We start from the raw sequence: 17954 nt of genomic DNA, 5'->3' as shown, positions 1-17954 counted from the left end.
CTCTCAGCTTCCCTCAGCTCTCAATCAAGGACCCACCTTCATTGTTATTTTTGGAAGCAAAATGTCAACAGTGTTCATAAAAGTAAGTATTATATCATTGTATATTGAATCACACAGCTTTGTTATTAATAGGCATAACAAACATCAGTGTGTTGTAAACTCAGGGCTTAAATTTCAAATCCAAAGCTCTTTTTGTTGGTTGCAGAGTGATGAAACTGGGATGTGTCCTTGGCTGCCATGGAGATAGGAAATGGTTTGGACCTTTTAAAATTTATTCACTGGAACCCCTATTAAACGGATTAAACAGTTGCAGACATAGTAGGAAGCTAAACTTTTTTCAAAATATCTCAGATTATCACCACACAACCTTAGCAGACCTATCTGCAGCTTTACGAAGAACTACAGCTGCAGCTACATTGAATTTAACAAGGTGTCTCTTTCCAGGAACATCAGTCCCAGTAACTTGTGCTAATTGAAACCAGAATAGAGGAAGTGCTATTAACGATGTGGCTCTGAATGCCTGAGAACTCAGGCTGAAAAAGATACGAGAGCTGTGCACAGAGTCCAGATTCTGAAATTCCATTACTTCTCAGTTTCAGGAGTACAAGAATATGGTATTACCTTTGCTCTGAAAAGCCATCTAAAAATAATCTCCTTACATTCCAAACACAATGAGCTCTAACTATGGTATTGCCTCAAGGCATCTGAAGGTGTAGAGGGATTGAATCTTGTCGGTTGTTATAAATTCTTCCAGGCTGTTAGAGCAGATGTTTTTGCCTCATCACCTTTCACCTTCTCCGCTCTTGTCTGGGTTTTAAACTTATGCAAACATAGTTTAAACTACTAGCTCTGTTTGCAGGATGGCAGTTCTAGTCATTTGCTGCATAAAGGGTGCCAAACTGGGGCTTAGGAAAAGCCTGTTATTTGGTGCAACATTTTCCCAGATGGATTCAGTATGTAATAAATAAATGAGAACTACGTAGGCACAAAATTGGTATTTTGGCATAATCTTATCAAATTTCTTGTTTTGTATGCCTTTTCTATACAGATCATGATTTCAGAATGGTTGGATAAGAGAAAGTGCAGCTTTATCATCCAGTAGGGTCTTGTAAATCTGTCATATATTATTGGACTAAAAACTTGTAATTCAATAGCTAAAGCGACCTAAGTAATATTTTTCCTATCCCCTTTCCTGTAGGAAAGGAAAAAGGGACGAAATAAAGGGACACAGTGAAATGCATTCCTTTTTCCTCTCTTTTACCTGAATCTGGTAAGGTGCTCAAAACATTTCTATTTAGTAATATTTGAAATCTGTTTCTTTTAATCCAAACCAGCTGTTTTCTCTAAAGAGCAGCCTGGAAAAGAAATATTGTTTGGATAATCCTTTCCCAAGCCTGTACATTCTTGAGGTTAGAGCTGACTAAACCCATGAATGATTTACACTCCTGTTTATTCCAAGAGCTTTATAGTTTCCCATTAGTCTCCTCACCAGACCCCAAAGGGTTTCCCGAGCAGCAGCACACTGAGCAGGCAGCTAATTTAATCACATTTGGAATAATGGACATTTTTCAGGACAGGGAAGTAAAGAACCTTCTCAGTTTTAGATAAAATTGGGCAGAGAAGCCCACAGTAGAGCTTACTATGTTTTGCTTATTTCTCTATTACATTTAAATGCTCTAATTGCTTCTTCAGAGAGGATCAAATCCCATAATTATAAATAATTAATGTTTCTTTAGAGCAATACTAAATCGAGCCATCATTTGGGGATACAAACACACAGTAGCACCTAATAAAACATATGCCTCAATATTATTACTAAATCAAAGCCAAAGTGAACTCTCCAGAGGATTTAGGCCTCAGGAAGATACATGATGTGAGTAGCTGGATTAGAAAGAAGGAAGGATAGATGGAATTTTCCTCGTATGGATGCCTCCATGAGACTCACTAATGCAAATTCCTCCAGTCATACAGCAAAATCAACATCTGTATGAGACTCAAAAATTTATTTAAATAAGCAGCATATTCCATCTGAATTGTGTAGCTTATGGTAATTTTGCATATAGGAAGTTACAATGTACTTCATATTCAACATGGATAAGTTTCCCGGGGCAAGCTATTTAAAATTAATCAAACAGTACATATTCTTGCCTGACAGAGGCCCTTTCTCAATATATTGTGTCTGACCTGCACTTTGTATTCTGATGTACTGATTCATGTGAGGAAAGAAGAACAACAAAGCCATGACCATAACTTATAGATCTCAGAAATATGTATGTACCGAAGAGCAAATTACAAGCATCTTTTCTGGTTAAATCAAACACTGGACAGCTAGAGTTATAAAAAAGGTAATAAAGATTTTATAACAAGCAATAAATACAAATCTCTGTTAGGACTGATTGAAGAAGACAGTTCTTCATCGTCTATATTTGGTTTATTTCTGGCTCCCCTGTCTCCCTGCAATTACATGCAGGGGATGTTTTGTTTTGTATTCAGAATGGTTGAGGGAAAGTCTGTCAGAGGCTCACCGCTAGGTAAGAAGTCGCTGGCTGCAGCTTTATATTGTAGAGTGGCTTGGAGGGAGATTTTAAAGCTTTTGTGAGTAGTTGTTAAATCTTCCATTTATTTAATAAACTATAGTAAGCATGTAACTACAGGTAAAAGGTGTAGCACCTGGTCTTCCAGAGCTTAAGGCGTCATTCAGTCATCCATCTATCCTTTTGTCCATCAACCAGCCAACCAGCCAACCATCCATCCATCCATCCATCCATCCATCCATAGAACATTCCTAGCTTGTGTGAAGCATACTAAGGGCTAGGGAACACTATCAAAGGAGATAGGAACTGAGGAAGCTAGGGTTTGTTTCTGTTTTCTTTTTTCTGATGATCCTAGCACTTTAAGTGAATGCTAACTGTATTTCTCACTATTGGCAGCAGCAAAATGGTTCATCTGCCTGTCTACTTTCCATCGTTGTTCTTATCCTACAGAGATTACCCCCTAAGAGCCTGGGCACAGGTCTTCATGGATTGCAACCTGAAGCAAGGGGACAGGGTATACTATAGTCAGTTGTCATTTCTGCTCTAGAAAAGCAAGTCCTGCTTAGGTCTAAACCCTCAATGACTTCTGTTGCTCAGACCAGAGCATGTTTTGACACTAGGTCAAGGCTCTAGATGATGCTTGCAGAAAACCCCTCCAGAGCTCTATTAAATACCATAAAAACATAAAAAACCCACTTGAAAAAATTGAGACACTCTTTCCTATAGTAAATAAATCTAGGAATTACATTAAAAATCCATAAATTTTAGGACAAATGCTAGAAGGATGAGGGCACATATTTTATTTTATTTTTTTTTCAATATATGAAGTTTATTGTCAAATTGGTTTCCATACAACACCCAGTGCTCATCCCAAAAGGTGCCCTCCTCAATACCCATCACCCACCCTCCCCTCCCTCCCACCCCCCATCAACCCTCAGTTTGTTCTCAGTTTTTAAGAGTCTCTTACACTTTGGCTCTCTTCCACTCTAACCTCTTTTTTTTTTTTTCCTTCCCCTCCCCCATGGGTTTCTCAAGTTTGTCAGGATCCACATAAGAGTGAAACCATATGGTATCTGTCTTTCTCTGTATGGCTTATTTCACTTAGCATCACACTCTCCAGTTCCATCCATGTTGCTACAAAGGGCCATATTTCATTCTTTCTCATTGCCACGTAGTACTCCATTGGAGGGCACATATTTTAATATGCTGATATGTTTAGGCTTAGAATAGTTTCTTGCCCCAAGACACCCAAATTTCTTGCCCAATTTTGTTGTTTTCATACAGAAATTATTTATTTAGGGATTCCTTGATTTCAAAGAGGAACTTGATTTCAACTGGAACAATGTTGAACAAAAAATTGAAAGTATATTGCAAAGGTACAATGGAATTATATAGAATCTAGAAGGAAGACTTTTTACCCCGTATATTGAAAGTAATCAGCAATGAGGCTGTTTTTTCGCTTCCATAGTTTCCTGTGTCTTTCTGAATGTCTGCTTTTACTTTCTCTTTCTCTCTAGACTGACTTTCTCTCCTTTGTCTTGTGCTTGGGACACAAAGGACAACCCTGTCCCTTTATTTGACGTCCCATCTTTAGCATTTCTGATCAACTGACTAGGGTCTTTATATACCAATTTCAAATTTCTATTCAAGACATTCTGATTGACTTAGTTTAGCCTATTGATTGATTCTCCTGAATCAGATACTACCCCATATCTAATATTTACAGACAGTATTTTTCCTGGGTCAGTATAATATACAGACTCATTTCCCACTAAAACACTCCCCCAAAAAGAAACTCTAGAATACCATTTCTTTCTTTGAATTTACTCTCTTTATATACATTAACTTTTATTTGTATGTAAATATTTTTCCTATCTCAGTTATGCAAATTAATATGTTCTGAATGAAAAAGAAAAATTAAGCTTTTAAAATAAATGAAGTCTGCTGAGTCAATGATAATACATTACTTTGAGCAAGTTTTTTTTTTTCTCTGCTGAAATTAGGCATTTTGTTATTATCTACCATCTCATAACTTATCCTATGAATTATCTTCGGTGATGAATTATAACTTAAAACATTCAGTTCAATGTGTTTTATCTAAAAGATTTTCTCTTAACTATTTTTATTAGCTTTAATTAATTGGATTTTATTAATAAATTTTAAACTTGTGACCAAATAATTTTAAGCTTTCATATGATATCTGGTTCATTGAAACCACTCAAGCAGTCAAGGAGGAGTTTGAAGAAATAATTATTCCACTTGCATACCAATTAGGTTTATAAATTATTTGATATCTCTCCTTTTACCCTATTACTGAGTTTAATAATTTTCTCTTTCCCTAGTCTTTTCAACTCCGATTCAGTCTCCACACTCCAGACAGCATGGTTTTAAAACAAATATCTGCTTATGACACTATCTCTCTCCCTCAAAAAAAAAAAAAAAAAAAATCAGCTATTTTGCCTATATGAAGAAGTCCAACAAACTTAGCCTGGCACCAAGACCCTTAAAGACTATTCCCAAACTAATCTTCTAACTTTTTCTTTCATCGTTCCTATTCCTCAAGTTTATAATACAGCCAGGCTATTATTTTCCAAACCGTTTATGTTATTTTATACTTTGCTGGATGCAACCTTTCTTCTAACCTAACCCATCCAGTGAACACTCTCCCTGCCCACCTCTACCTTCTCTTACCACCCCTTTATCTGTCAGAGCCTAGCTAAGATGTCAATTCTTTGAGAAACTTCCGTGATTCCGTCAGGCAGAATTATTCACCTCCCCATTAAAGCAATAGTAATGGTGTACCATAATTATTTGGCTATATGCCATAATCAGTCAGTTATAGACCCCTACAAAATTGCAATCTACCTTGAGGGCAATGACCTAGTTGGAAGCATTTCATCTTACCATCTAGCACAGGGTGCACACATGCTCTGTAAGTTTTAACTCAAATGTGTGCATAAAAGGATGAATGAGTGAATGAATGAATGACTCTCAAAACCACTTAGTGTGTTTTGTCAGGTAACCTGGATTTTTTGGACGGTTCTGACTTCTAATGGGTAAATATGTTATTATTCTATCCTTACTGCTGCTATTCTTACAATATGCCCTGATTTATTGATATTTTCCTCCTAAAGTTATTAGGATAAGCTTTTTAATTTCCTTATTAGCTTCCCATTTAATTATTTGATTTCTTGTTTTGCTTTATTTGCCACAATTAAAATGAAATAGAGTTCCTTTAGTCCAACCATGGTCTATCAAATAGTACCTGTATTAGTGAGTATAGACTTATTTTATAATTTCTTACATATTTCTGATTCTTAAGAATTCAGAAGTAGTTTCTTTTTTTAAATGTGCATATGATTTCAAAATTAAGAGTCCCCAGACTTATTTTAATGTTTAATCCTAGGGTTATTTCTTGGCTGTTTAAATGATAGAGTACAATTCACCACATTCTGAAAATCATCACAAAAACTATGTCCATGAAAATTGATTCCATGTGTCTTTATTTTAGTCCATTCTTTTTTTTTTAATTTAGGGTTTTTAATTTAATTATTTTGAGAGAGAGAGAGAGAGAGAGAGAGAGAATCCCAACAGGCTCTATGCTGTCAGCACAGAGGCGATGCAGGGCTTGGAAGCATGAAACATGAGATCTTGGCCTGAGCCAAAACCAAGAGTCAGACACTTAACCAACTGAGACTCCCAGATACGCCTATTTTAGTCCATTCTTAAACAGTTCTGGGTGATGTAAGCTGGTGACCTTTGCAATACTTCGAGCCACAACGTAGTTCAATGTTGATGTCAGTCATGAAATCAGTTGGATAGCTTTGCAATTGCACAGGTCATCATGATGACCCAATATCTAGTTCATTTATTTCAGCAAGTGACCATGGTTTCAGATAGTGTTTTTTCAAAATATCATCACAAACTGATCCACAATATTTCTAATTAGAGTCAAAAATAATTATGGAACATTTCTAATCCTACATATATTTTACCAGTTTTCAACTCTTCATTCAGCTTTAGTTTTCATAGGGATCTGTTAATCCTGACTAATTGCATTTTAAAATATTCAAGGAATTAGTCACATCATCTCTTCCTGCCATTTCTGAAATTCTGTGCCAGAATTTTAATGACAAAAATTATGCACCATTTCTCATTCTGGAGAGTATAAGCAAAGATGGTTGGTTATAAGAGGTCAATTCTGATGTCAGATATTTCACAAGTTACTTGAGGAAATGGAACAGAACTGAATAAGCATAATATCCTTATACGGGACAATAAAACAATGGCCCATGAAACCATGGAGAAAGAAAAGAGTTCTAGTTCTGAGAAACAGGGTGGTCTTCATAGGCACGTGTAGCAGACAAGAGCTACATTTATTAAATGCCTACTAAGTGCCTGTCATGAAGAGAAAATTCTACATAAATCGATGTATTTATTCTTCACAACAATCTGATGAGGTAAGAATTATCCAGAGAAGTTAAGCAATCCATCCCAGATGACACAGTGTGTAAGACAGAAATGGATTTGAATTCACATCCATAGGATTTGCAAACCTCCAAGGCCATGGAGGATAGACCTCAAAGAAGAGGCGCTATTTCAACTGGCAGAGGTGGCAGTTGGGGAAGCAAAATTCTGTCACATTCACATTTTTCCTAATTCTCTAGAGGCTTTACTCTTCTTTGACTTCCTGGAGGCAGAATGGCATAGAAACTAGGAGCATGAGGGGCGCCTGGGTGGCTCAGTTGGTTAAGCCTCAGACTCTTGGTTTCCGCTCAGGTCCTCATTTCACAGCTTCTTGGTATTGAGCCTTGTGTCAGGCTCTGCACTGACAGCTTGGAATTGTCAGATCCTGCTTGGAATTGTCTCTCTCTCTCTCTGCCCTTTCCCCACTCATTCTCTCTCTCTCTCTCTCTCTCTCTCTCTCAAAATAAATAAATAAACTTAAAAAAAAAAAGAAACCAGGATCATGAGGTTTGAAGTCATACCCCATGAGCTCAAACCCTGTGTTTTTTTTTTTTTTGTTTTGTTTTTTGAGACAGAGAGAGACAGAGCATGAATGGGGGAGGGGCAGAGAGAGAGGGGGACACAGAATCGGAAGCAGGCTCCAGGCTCTGAGCCATCAGCCCAGAGCCCGACGCGGGGCTCGAACTCACGGACCGCGAGATCATGACCTGAGCTGAAGTCGGACGCTCAACCGACTGAGCCACCCAGGCGCCCCCAAACCTTGGTTTTACTACAGACTAGTATTTGAATTCAAGGCAAGCTATGTGTTTTGAGTCTCAAGTTCTGCTTGGTTAAAATAGCACTAGAGTTGTGTTGAAGATTGAATGAAATGTTAGCACAATGCCTTTAAAATAGTATTTGTTCAACAGGTAGTTAGTATTAGTAGTATTGTAATTAATCTCAGGGCACAGTTTTAAAAATTTTAAGTATACAGATCAGAGTTACATGCCCATGAAAATATGGCTACCCCTTGATTTCCTGTGACCTGTTTTTCATCGATGGCCTATATATTCAGAGCACACACAATTCATTGAAATCTAGTATAACTTGTATTTATAATTCACTGGCAAGAAACAATTGCCTCATTGATAGTTTTTCTCTCTTAAATATATAAAACAAAAGTAAAATGAGGGAAGCCAAGAAAGCCTGCTTAGTTCCATTGTCATTTGAGTCCTCTGGCTACATGTCAGCTGATCATAAGATAACACAAAACAGTGGAAATGGCCATAGAATATGTTTTATTCTTCCTCCAACTTTTCTGAAGAAGAATTGACAAATATAATTGTATGTATTGAAAGTGTAGAACCTGATGATTTAATACACACACACACACACACACACACACACACATTGTGGAATGATTACAAAATCAAGTTAACACATCTATTACCTGACATAATTAATTCTTTTCACACATGTGTGGGAAAAACACTTGAGATCTACTCTCTGTGAATTTCAACTATTCTTCTGTATATTAAATCTTGAAAACTTATTCGTATAATTCAGTTTGTACCCTTTGCCCTACATCTCCCCATCTTCCCTTCCTCCAAACCCCGGCAACCACCATTTTATTCTCTATTTCTAGAAATAGGCTCTTTTTTTTTAGTTTATTTATTTATTTTGAGAAAGAGTGAGCGGGGTAGGGGCAGAGAGAGAGGCTGTGAGGGAATCTCAAGCAGGTTCTGCACCAACAGCCTGGAGCCCGAAAGGGGGCTCAAACCCATGAACCCATGAGATCATGACCTGAGCTGAAACTAAGAGTTGGGCATTCAGCCCACTGCATCATCAAGGCCCCTTCTAAAAAAAAGGCTTTAAAAAAAAAAAAGATTACACATATAACTGAAACATACAGCAAGTATTTGTCTTTCTCTGTCCATCTTATTTCACTTAGCATAATGCTCTCCAGTTTTACCCATACTGTAGCAAATGCAAGGTTTCCTTTTTTTTTTTTTATGGCTGAATAATATTCCAGTGTGTACGTGTGTGAGTGCGTGTGTGTGTGTATGACATTTTCTTTTTTAGGTTGTTTCCACATCTGCCTATTGTGAACTGTTTTCACATTGTTGTGAATACTGCACTGAACATAGATCATGTTTCTGAAGAGCTTAAGCACATACGCAATCAGTCCTAAAGCAGGAAAACAAAGACAAAGATCTATGTGTGACAGATTTGCATCTTTATGCCTCTATTTATATGCAGAGATGCATGTGATTCAAAAGATCAAAATGTGGTGCAAGAGTTTTCCACAGAGAAGACCCTTGAAGTAAATCACTAAATATATGTGTGTGTGTGTGTGTGTGTGTGTGTGTGTGTGTGTGTGTGTATGTATTTTGGTGCAGTTAATCATTATTAATTCTTTTTGGTGCAGTTAAATTGCCAAATTATTTTATTATATAAATTGCACAATTTTCCTTCCCCTTCTTTTTTGCCTGTAAAACTTTCACAAGAAGGATTTAACCCAATGTCGCTGCTTCTACCCTCATAATATCCTAAGGTAATGCCAGTAACCTGAATAGCTCAATCCACTCAAACATTTACCTCTGTGTGTGCATATGCATGTATACATGTGTATGTGTAGGTACACATATACACACACTCGGGACATTCTCAAATTGACTCTGTGGACCTTGGGGGCTTCTGATCATGATTGCGAGACAATTCTAACTGAGGCCGTCCTTCCAGGCATTTTGCTTGAATTACCCACTCCCTGTATAAATCACAGCTTTCTGCCTGTCATTTTTCAAGGCCCTGCTGTGAATCCAAACCAGGTGACTATGTGGATATGTTGGGAGGCAAAGTGACAGAACACGCCTGAGCTTCCATTTTGCTCAGGGCAGTGATTATTAATGTGAGAAATCCGGAGTGATGTGAAGTGGCCAGAGTTTCAGCACAATTTATTGCTTGCAGCTTTGGGGTCCCCTGGCCTTTACCAGCTGTTCCACACCTGGACGTGGAGAACAGAAACATCCCTCTTCAATTTATCTTTCCTGGACTTGTTGCTTATGGGACTCAGATGCCAGGTGACAGGGCTGGGAAGTAGCAATGAGAGTCTCCACCTGCATAGCCCTGAATTCCCCACAGAGCCCTTGTTCTGACTCTGGTACAGACACCAGCTTTTAACAGAGTATAAGCTCTAAGTCAGGGGGGGAATACAAGCTTACACATAAACTCATTTTTTTTTTAAGAGTATGATCTTTAATCTGGGACAAACTGATTAAGTGAGCAGGAGACTGGAGTCTCCTGAAGGGTTCAAGGACTCTGTCTTCCATGGGACATGAGTACAGCAAGTTGTTCTTTTTTTGAAGGTCTTTTGTTAGATTTTTTCAACTCTGGAGTAGTTTTCTATGCCTGAAATGCTGTGAGCTGCATGAAGGTAATGACTATTGTATTCACTGAATCATTCCTACTGACCAGCGCACGTTAGGCTCTAAGAAAAGGTTGTTCACCAAATGAATGAAATAGTGAATGAGTGAACACCGCATCACCTTTCTGTGACCTACGTGGCCCTATAGTTCAGTGGCTTGGAACATAAACTTTGGAGGGAAAGGATCCAGCTTCGAATCATGGTTCCGCCACTTATTTACTATGTTACTTCAAGAAAATCCCTTAAACTCTCTTAGTCTGTTTCTTCACCCATGAAATGAGGATAATAATAACTACCTCATACAGCTGTTTTGAGGATTAGATGACGATGTAGATATAGCAGGGTGGATTTCATCTCCCTCAGTATCTGAGGCTGACATTTACCTAGGCAAGAACAAATCAGAGCAGTGAGAGGCTCCTTTTTCACAACAGGACACAGGAGATATGCTGGTTGGGGGGTTAACTGTGGCAGCACATAATAAACCAGTGACCAGCCTAAACTAAGGGGTCTTCCCTCTCTTCTCTTCCACTCTCAAGTTCTGGAATCCCATCCAGAGGGAGGTTCACAGAAATGAATAACCGTGGTGTTTTGGGTCCCCCAGACAATCCCTTTTAAGAGCGCTTCAAGAAGTAACTCTATGGTGAAGATGGTCTCCTCCTTTGATTGTAAGGCTGTGACCTAATTTTTTTTTTAAGTGTTAAAACTTGAAGGGCAATCATCCAGTTTCTATATAATGCAAAAGACAATGCAGTGTCAGAAATGAAGAAGATCTGTCTTTTTGCAATGTAATTATAAAGAATTGGAAGACTGCCCTAATGCCTGGCTGCTCTTGCAAAAATTTGGACTTTGCCCAGGTAGTCCTACGAAGGAATGAGCCCATGACAGCTGAGGTGACAGGGCACACACTCTAGTCTCTGCTCTTGCTGTTATACCTGCTGGTACCTGCTGGAAGAGTTTTGTTTCTCCTTCCCTAGAGGAGATGGATGTAGCCCTTCCAGAGACACACGGGAACTGGAATAATGTCCACTCACTTCCTCCTGTTATCAGTGGCCTTTCTGAAAACCTGTACTCTTCCTTTGGGTATGAATCCTCTCCTTTCCTACCTGCTGAGACCAGAAAAGGTGGCAGGGAGCATTCAGGCTACCGTTTGTTTTATTCCTTGTTTACAGGTTGTGTTCTCTGAGGAAAGAACCACGTGCTTCAGTAGAATACAGCCAGTTCCCAATTCCACCCCTGGAACTCGGAAGTTAATCTTCAACCAGAGTAGTATAAGGATGGATAAGTTGTACAGGAAACTCAGTCTAAGAAAATTTGACACCCACTGGCATTGAAGAGGGAGGAAGGAGAGAAGAATGCAGTAAAGCATCCCAATAGACCTTGAATGAGAAGAAAGAGATGGTCCAAGGCAGAGATTCTGTATTGAGATGGAGAAAGCGTAAGGAATCCATTCTGGAATTTTTACACCAATATATATTCCATACAGTTGGCATATGCCACTCAAATTCCTGCAAAACTGACATTTTGTGTAGCATTTCTTCCTTTCTTGTCTGTCTTCTCTCTTTCTTATTCTCTCTTTCAAAACATGACCACACTAACACACACTCAAAACATAACCATACACAAGAAATCTATACAGTCAATAATGATTGCTTCAGCAGGTGCCCTCGAAGCCCAAGGCAGTGCACTTTGCCAGTGCTGACAGCCTCAACTTGCTTCCTGGCTAAGCAAGGGGATGCTTGACACAAGCCAAGTTCACTATGGAACAACTTTCTGGACATCTCAGCCAGCTGGAAAGCTTTTTGTCCTCATAATTGATTTTAAGCACCATTGCTTCTTACTGGCAACACCATTACTCCCTGCTGAAACATGCGAAAAGAAAATCATACTCCTAATCAGTTGTATTCAGGGCACTGCTTCTCCTCACCTCAACTGTGACTCTGTAGCCCATAGAGGATCATGTAAAAGATTGGGAGAGGTGACCTGGAGTCTCCCCTATATACTCAGTTGCCCAATGTTTTTTTAAGTCTAACAAAATGATAACTTAGACATGGCATCAATAATATATTTCTAAGATTGACTTTCTGTGGCATTAAAATGGCACATTTTGTGCTGCTTTACCATGGAGATGTAGAGACTTGGTTAGAATTTAGCTTCTCTTGTAGATAAGACATAAAGTTATCTGTCTCCCTTCCACTACTGAAATCAATATTTAAAACTCAGTATGTCTTTTCATTTTTAGCATTATCATTTTGCATTTAACAGCAACTTCCTGGTGATACAATGATTTTTTCCTGAAGCAAGATGGAAATCTGAATTCAGACAGGCCCTTTGAATGCCTCTAATCCTAGGGGAAAATCTGGAGTTCTCCCTCAGTAAAAAGGTTTGCCTTTATCATTCTGTTCTTTTCCTTCCCTTTAGATAATGGTGAGATTAAAGACAGATAATTAATTAATCAACCACATCTGAAAACATTTTCTGATTCAAATTAAAACAAGGGTAAAATTATTCCTATATTTTTTTGAATTCATTGAATTAGTAATGAAACAGGCTTAATTTAGACTTATGCAAACTGCTTTTCCACAGAATGTCTATTTCAGCACGCTTCCAGCTTCTTGGTTATTAAAAGCACAATTTAAGAAGAGATCCATCTTCTGGGGGGTGGGGTGTGGTCTTTGGAGTGAATTGGACCTTGAGCATGTCAAACCTCAGTCTCAGTGTGCTTTATAGCAAGATCAATCAAAAAGATAGAACTCACTACCCAAACAAAATGGATCTCAGATTAAAAGACACTTTCCCTTCTTCTCATTTTAAAAATAACTTGAAATTTTGCACTCACTCAAAGTAAAACCAAATGTGTTATATATTCCTTCATAAAATCAAAAGGTCAAGATAGAACCATGGTAATGGAAGGCATCTCAAATGGCTTATAAGCAAAGAGGCGGCCAAGTTTACTGAGCAAATATTAGACTGTGAACAAGACCAGATTCTGCACACTCCCTTCATGATTAGACTTCTTTTTGGTATGGTGATAGAAATCCCTTCTCCACCAATGATGCAGGGGTTGGAAGTCCCACAAAAGCTGGGTCCATGTCTGTGTTTGCTTACCTTGCTTTTCCATCCTTCAGTACCTAGCACTGTGCCTGTATAAACCAGATATTCGATGAATGTTTACTAAGTGATTAAATAAATCAAAGTAGAGAGTCACACAAAGATCAGGTTTCCTCTCCCCCACCGTTACTTCTGAGATTTCAAGCTGGAATGATCTCTTCTTGCCTGAAGTCTACCCAGTTTCAGTTCTCTGTGGCTTTGCTCCAGCTCTCTTTCTTGTAAAGATAACATTTTTCCCTTCCTCTCTGTGAAGTAAAATGCTAGTCACCCCCACGATTTGATCAAGTTTCAATTCTTCCATGAAAGTTCACCCCTCAACTCTATTAGTAAACTCTGATTTCTTTCATTTATAAATTTTGTTGCACTTTCAATTAGACTAATGTGACTTATCTGTATTTTAATTTTCTAGCCCAGCTACACTGGAAGCTTTTACTTGTCATATATATATATGTATGTGTGTGTGTGTGTATATATATATATATATATATATACATATAATATGTCATATATGTATATGTCATGTATATATATATATATGTCATATATATGTCATATACATCCTTATCACCATACACAGCCCTCTGAAAATGGTAGGACACGTTCTAAGTGCTTGAATAATGAGCTTTTGTTGATTAATCTTTGATAAATCTTATACTTACAAAACTTTGTTCATTCATTAATTCTTGCATCTATTTATTTATTTATTCTTTTAGAATGCAGGCTGTGACTGTCCTTATTGTATCTTCAAGATCTAGAAAAAACTTTGGCACGTTAGTAGGTGCTCAATAATTAAATACTGATCAAATTAATTATTGAGTTTCAACATGGTTCCAGTTCCTACTGGGTTTGCTGTCCAGTAGGGGATATAGACAAGTAAACATGCACTTACGGTATAATATGCTGAGTGTTACCATGAAATTGGAGGAGCTATGGAGGATTAGAATGACCCCTAAATAAGGGGAGTCAAGCATCAAGGAAGGCTAAAAGTAGGACCATGATTACTCTTCTGAGATCTGAACAAATACAAAGAATTACACAAAGGGGAAAGATGATAAGAAAAACATTCTGGACAGAAAAGACAGAATGTGAAAATGCGAGAAATCATGGTGCATCTGAGGAACTAAAAGGAGCTCATCATGGCTGAAATACAAAATGAATTGAAAAGGAGTTATTCAGGCTATCCAACTTTCTTGTGCCTCTCTCTCCTAGACTTCCTTTCCCTAAGATCCTTCCCACTAAGATCCAAGCTTTCCATAATTTTTATTTTTTCTTTCAAATATTTCCTACCTCTTTTTTCATTACTTATGTCTTGAATGTCACCTTCTTGTGAATTTTTATGTATTCTCAACAAGTTCCTCCCTTCAATAATTAAAACAAGGAGCTGTCCACCATGAGTGATTCTTCAATTGTTTTTACTAAATTAAAAAAAAAAGTTGGGTCAAACACATTTCTAAAATAACTCAAGAAGCTGAAAACAGATGCATATGTATCCAAACTAACCTCTCCTCCCCAGGTTTTTTGTTTTGTTTTGTTTTTTTGTTTTTTGTTGTTACCTTTCAAAATAAGTCTAGCCAATTTTCTTTTTTTTTTAATTTTTTTTAACCTTTATTTATTTTTGGGACAGAGAGAGACAGAGCATGAACGGGGGAGGGTCAGAGAGAGAGGGAGACACAGAATCTGAAACAGGCTCCAGGCTCTGAGCAGTCAGCACAGAGCCGGACGCGGGGCTCGAACTCATGCACCGCGAGATCGTGACCTGAGCAGAAGTCGGACGCTTAACCGACTGAGCCACCCAGGCGCCCCAAGTCTAGCCAATTTTCAATAGAATGTGAGGTAATTAGCTTCTCTATTCTCACATGTCAATCCATCTAACATTTTAGCCTTCCTGAATCTTCATATTTCTTTTCAGTACCCTAGGTCAGTTCTGATAGCCCCACCTTCTTAAATATAGGTCAACACTGAATCCAAACTTCAAAGAGTCATCCCAACAGTGTATCAGAATCATCTCTAGGAATTCTTGGTAGTATCACAGGACACTGGACCCCCAGCTAATGGGTGAATGTTTACATGTCAAAAATTATTCCCTATCTAGCTTTATATTACATCACTCAGCCCAGCAACCTCCCGATGCATTCCCATATATATTCCCCAGTTTCCTACTAACACATATTAACAGGTCCTATAATTCCTTCAGTGTGTAAGTTATTTACTCCCATAATCAGAACCATTTTTTGCTTGTTTTTTCCCATTTGGTGGAGACCCTGGTTATCAGTCTGGAGGTAATGATGGGTAGTGAAGTGGATTGTGAGAAAGATAAGCATCATCATGTGAGGCATCTGTATCTGGTGAGATCTTTGCAGGGTCTCCTTTAGCAAGAGGGAGGTTTCCTTTTTTCCTAGGGAAATCTGGGGTTTTGAGATTTTAAGTCTCATTGACGCAAATGTCTTCATTTTAGGTCTCAAGTTTCCATTCTTTTCTTATCATGACACTAGCTAGGAGACCTGTTGTGGTTGTGCACTCCATCTCCTCTGCAGCTCACAATTAGATTCTGGGATGGCTTTTCCGTAAAATCATTTTTGCGGCTACAGGAAATAAGTGTTTTCTTCAATGTTGGCATAGAGTCCCTCTGGCTTTGAGAGTGCCTTGGGTTAATAGTTTGTTGACCTGAGCACGTCATTTTCTTATTCAAATCTTCAAAAGAAGTTAACACAAGTCAGCCAACTCCAAAATCTTTTTAATTACTGGCGTTCCCGTATGATCTAGCTATTGAATAACCCGACACTGACCTGCAACTCATCTCAATCCACCTTTGTGAGAATCTTAGTACTTGAAACACCAAGTGTTCCACTTCCATCATGCCACTCACCACTGGGAAGCTATTCTTCCTTTCTGCCTGATGGTGCATGACCAATCCCTAAATCCCATGCTGAGAGACTGCTTTTTAGGACTATTCCTAGTACCAATAATGTTAGTCTAAGTTTCCATGCAAAATACTTAGATGAAGGGTTTTTATGTCATGAACCTTTGAGAATCTTATGAAGGGCTGCATGTCGGTTTAGAGAAAGGATGTGTCAATATCAGCTACACAGTTGCGTATGAAGTTCCTGCCAGGAAGGAAATTATCTACACATTGCTATTTAATCCGTCTTTGATAAGGAATCATGTGATGCTTCCAAATAGGTTTACATAGCAAAGGTCAAATTGGAGAGTCTTCAGCCAGAATAAGGTCAAGTGGTCCAGATCTTACAAGGGGCTAAACATATACCCCCATAGTAGGTTATAGGTTTAACTGTTAGAATTGGGACTGAGTAGTATGGAATACTACTAGAAATAGAAATGAAATAGCTGAATGTTTTCATCTTCATTACCTCACAGACAATGCTCAAATTTTTGGAAATTTTATCATTTTCTGACTCAGTATTGGTGACAGCTTCTGATATTGCATGACTGATAATTATAACATAATAAAGCATGAGGCAAAGACTCTTTTACTGGAGGTGTTTAATGTCTCTCTTTATGCTCTCTCTCTCTCTCTCTCTCTCTCTCTATATATATATATATGTTTAAATCTATATACATACAGACATTATATATGTCTATATATAGACATTAATATATATAGGCATTATATATATATAGAATTATGAATATATATATGAATTTATATATATTCATATATAAAGTACATATGAATTAAAGGAAGATTTTAGATATATATTAATTATATATTAATATATATAAATAAATATATATTAATATATAATTAATATATAAATAAATAAATATATAATAATAAATAAAATATAATAAATAATAAATATATAAATAAATAAATATATAATAAATATATATAAATATATATTTATATATATATAAAATCTTCCTTTAATTCATTCAATGGTACGATACCAGCTGCATGAGATGATACACGTGCTTTTGTTCATAGCTCATCCCATCAATTTGTTTTTCAAAAAGGGCAATAGTCTTCATCTCACAAAACATTAGAATCATTCATTTCATTTCCTGGATATTCCATTTATTATCATATTCTTCCTTGAAAACTTAAAGGAGTTTTTTAATGATCCAATATTCTACATGGAGAACACTGGCAATTCCACTGCTGTCTTTTAAAAAATAACAGTTGTCATTTTATTAAGGAATCAACGAGAATTAATATTAAAATTGTTCACATTTGTATTAAAAAGGAATGATTTTGAGTTCGGTTGTATGAACTCAATATAGATGGCCCATTTCTTAATTCTTGGGACTTGTATTATAGATCTCTGAAGGGAAGTAAGGTGGATAAAGATGGTTTCTTCAAATAGAACCTAAGAAAATCAAACAAGTAGAGGCACCTGGGTGGTTCAGTCAGCTAAACGTCCAACTCGATCTCGGCTCAGGTCATGATTTCACAGTCGGTGAGTTCAAGTTCCTTGTAGGTC

The sequence above is a fragment of the Panthera pardus genome, unplaced genomic scaffold (assembly GCF_024362965.1).
Source record: "Panthera pardus isolate Hobbes unplaced genomic scaffold, ASM2436296v1 HiC_scaffold_7, whole genome shotgun sequence".
In the NCBI taxonomy this organism is placed as follows: Eukaryota; Metazoa; Chordata; class Mammalia; order Carnivora; family Felidae; genus Panthera; species Panthera pardus.
Note: the sequence above shows the minus strand (reverse complement) of the source record.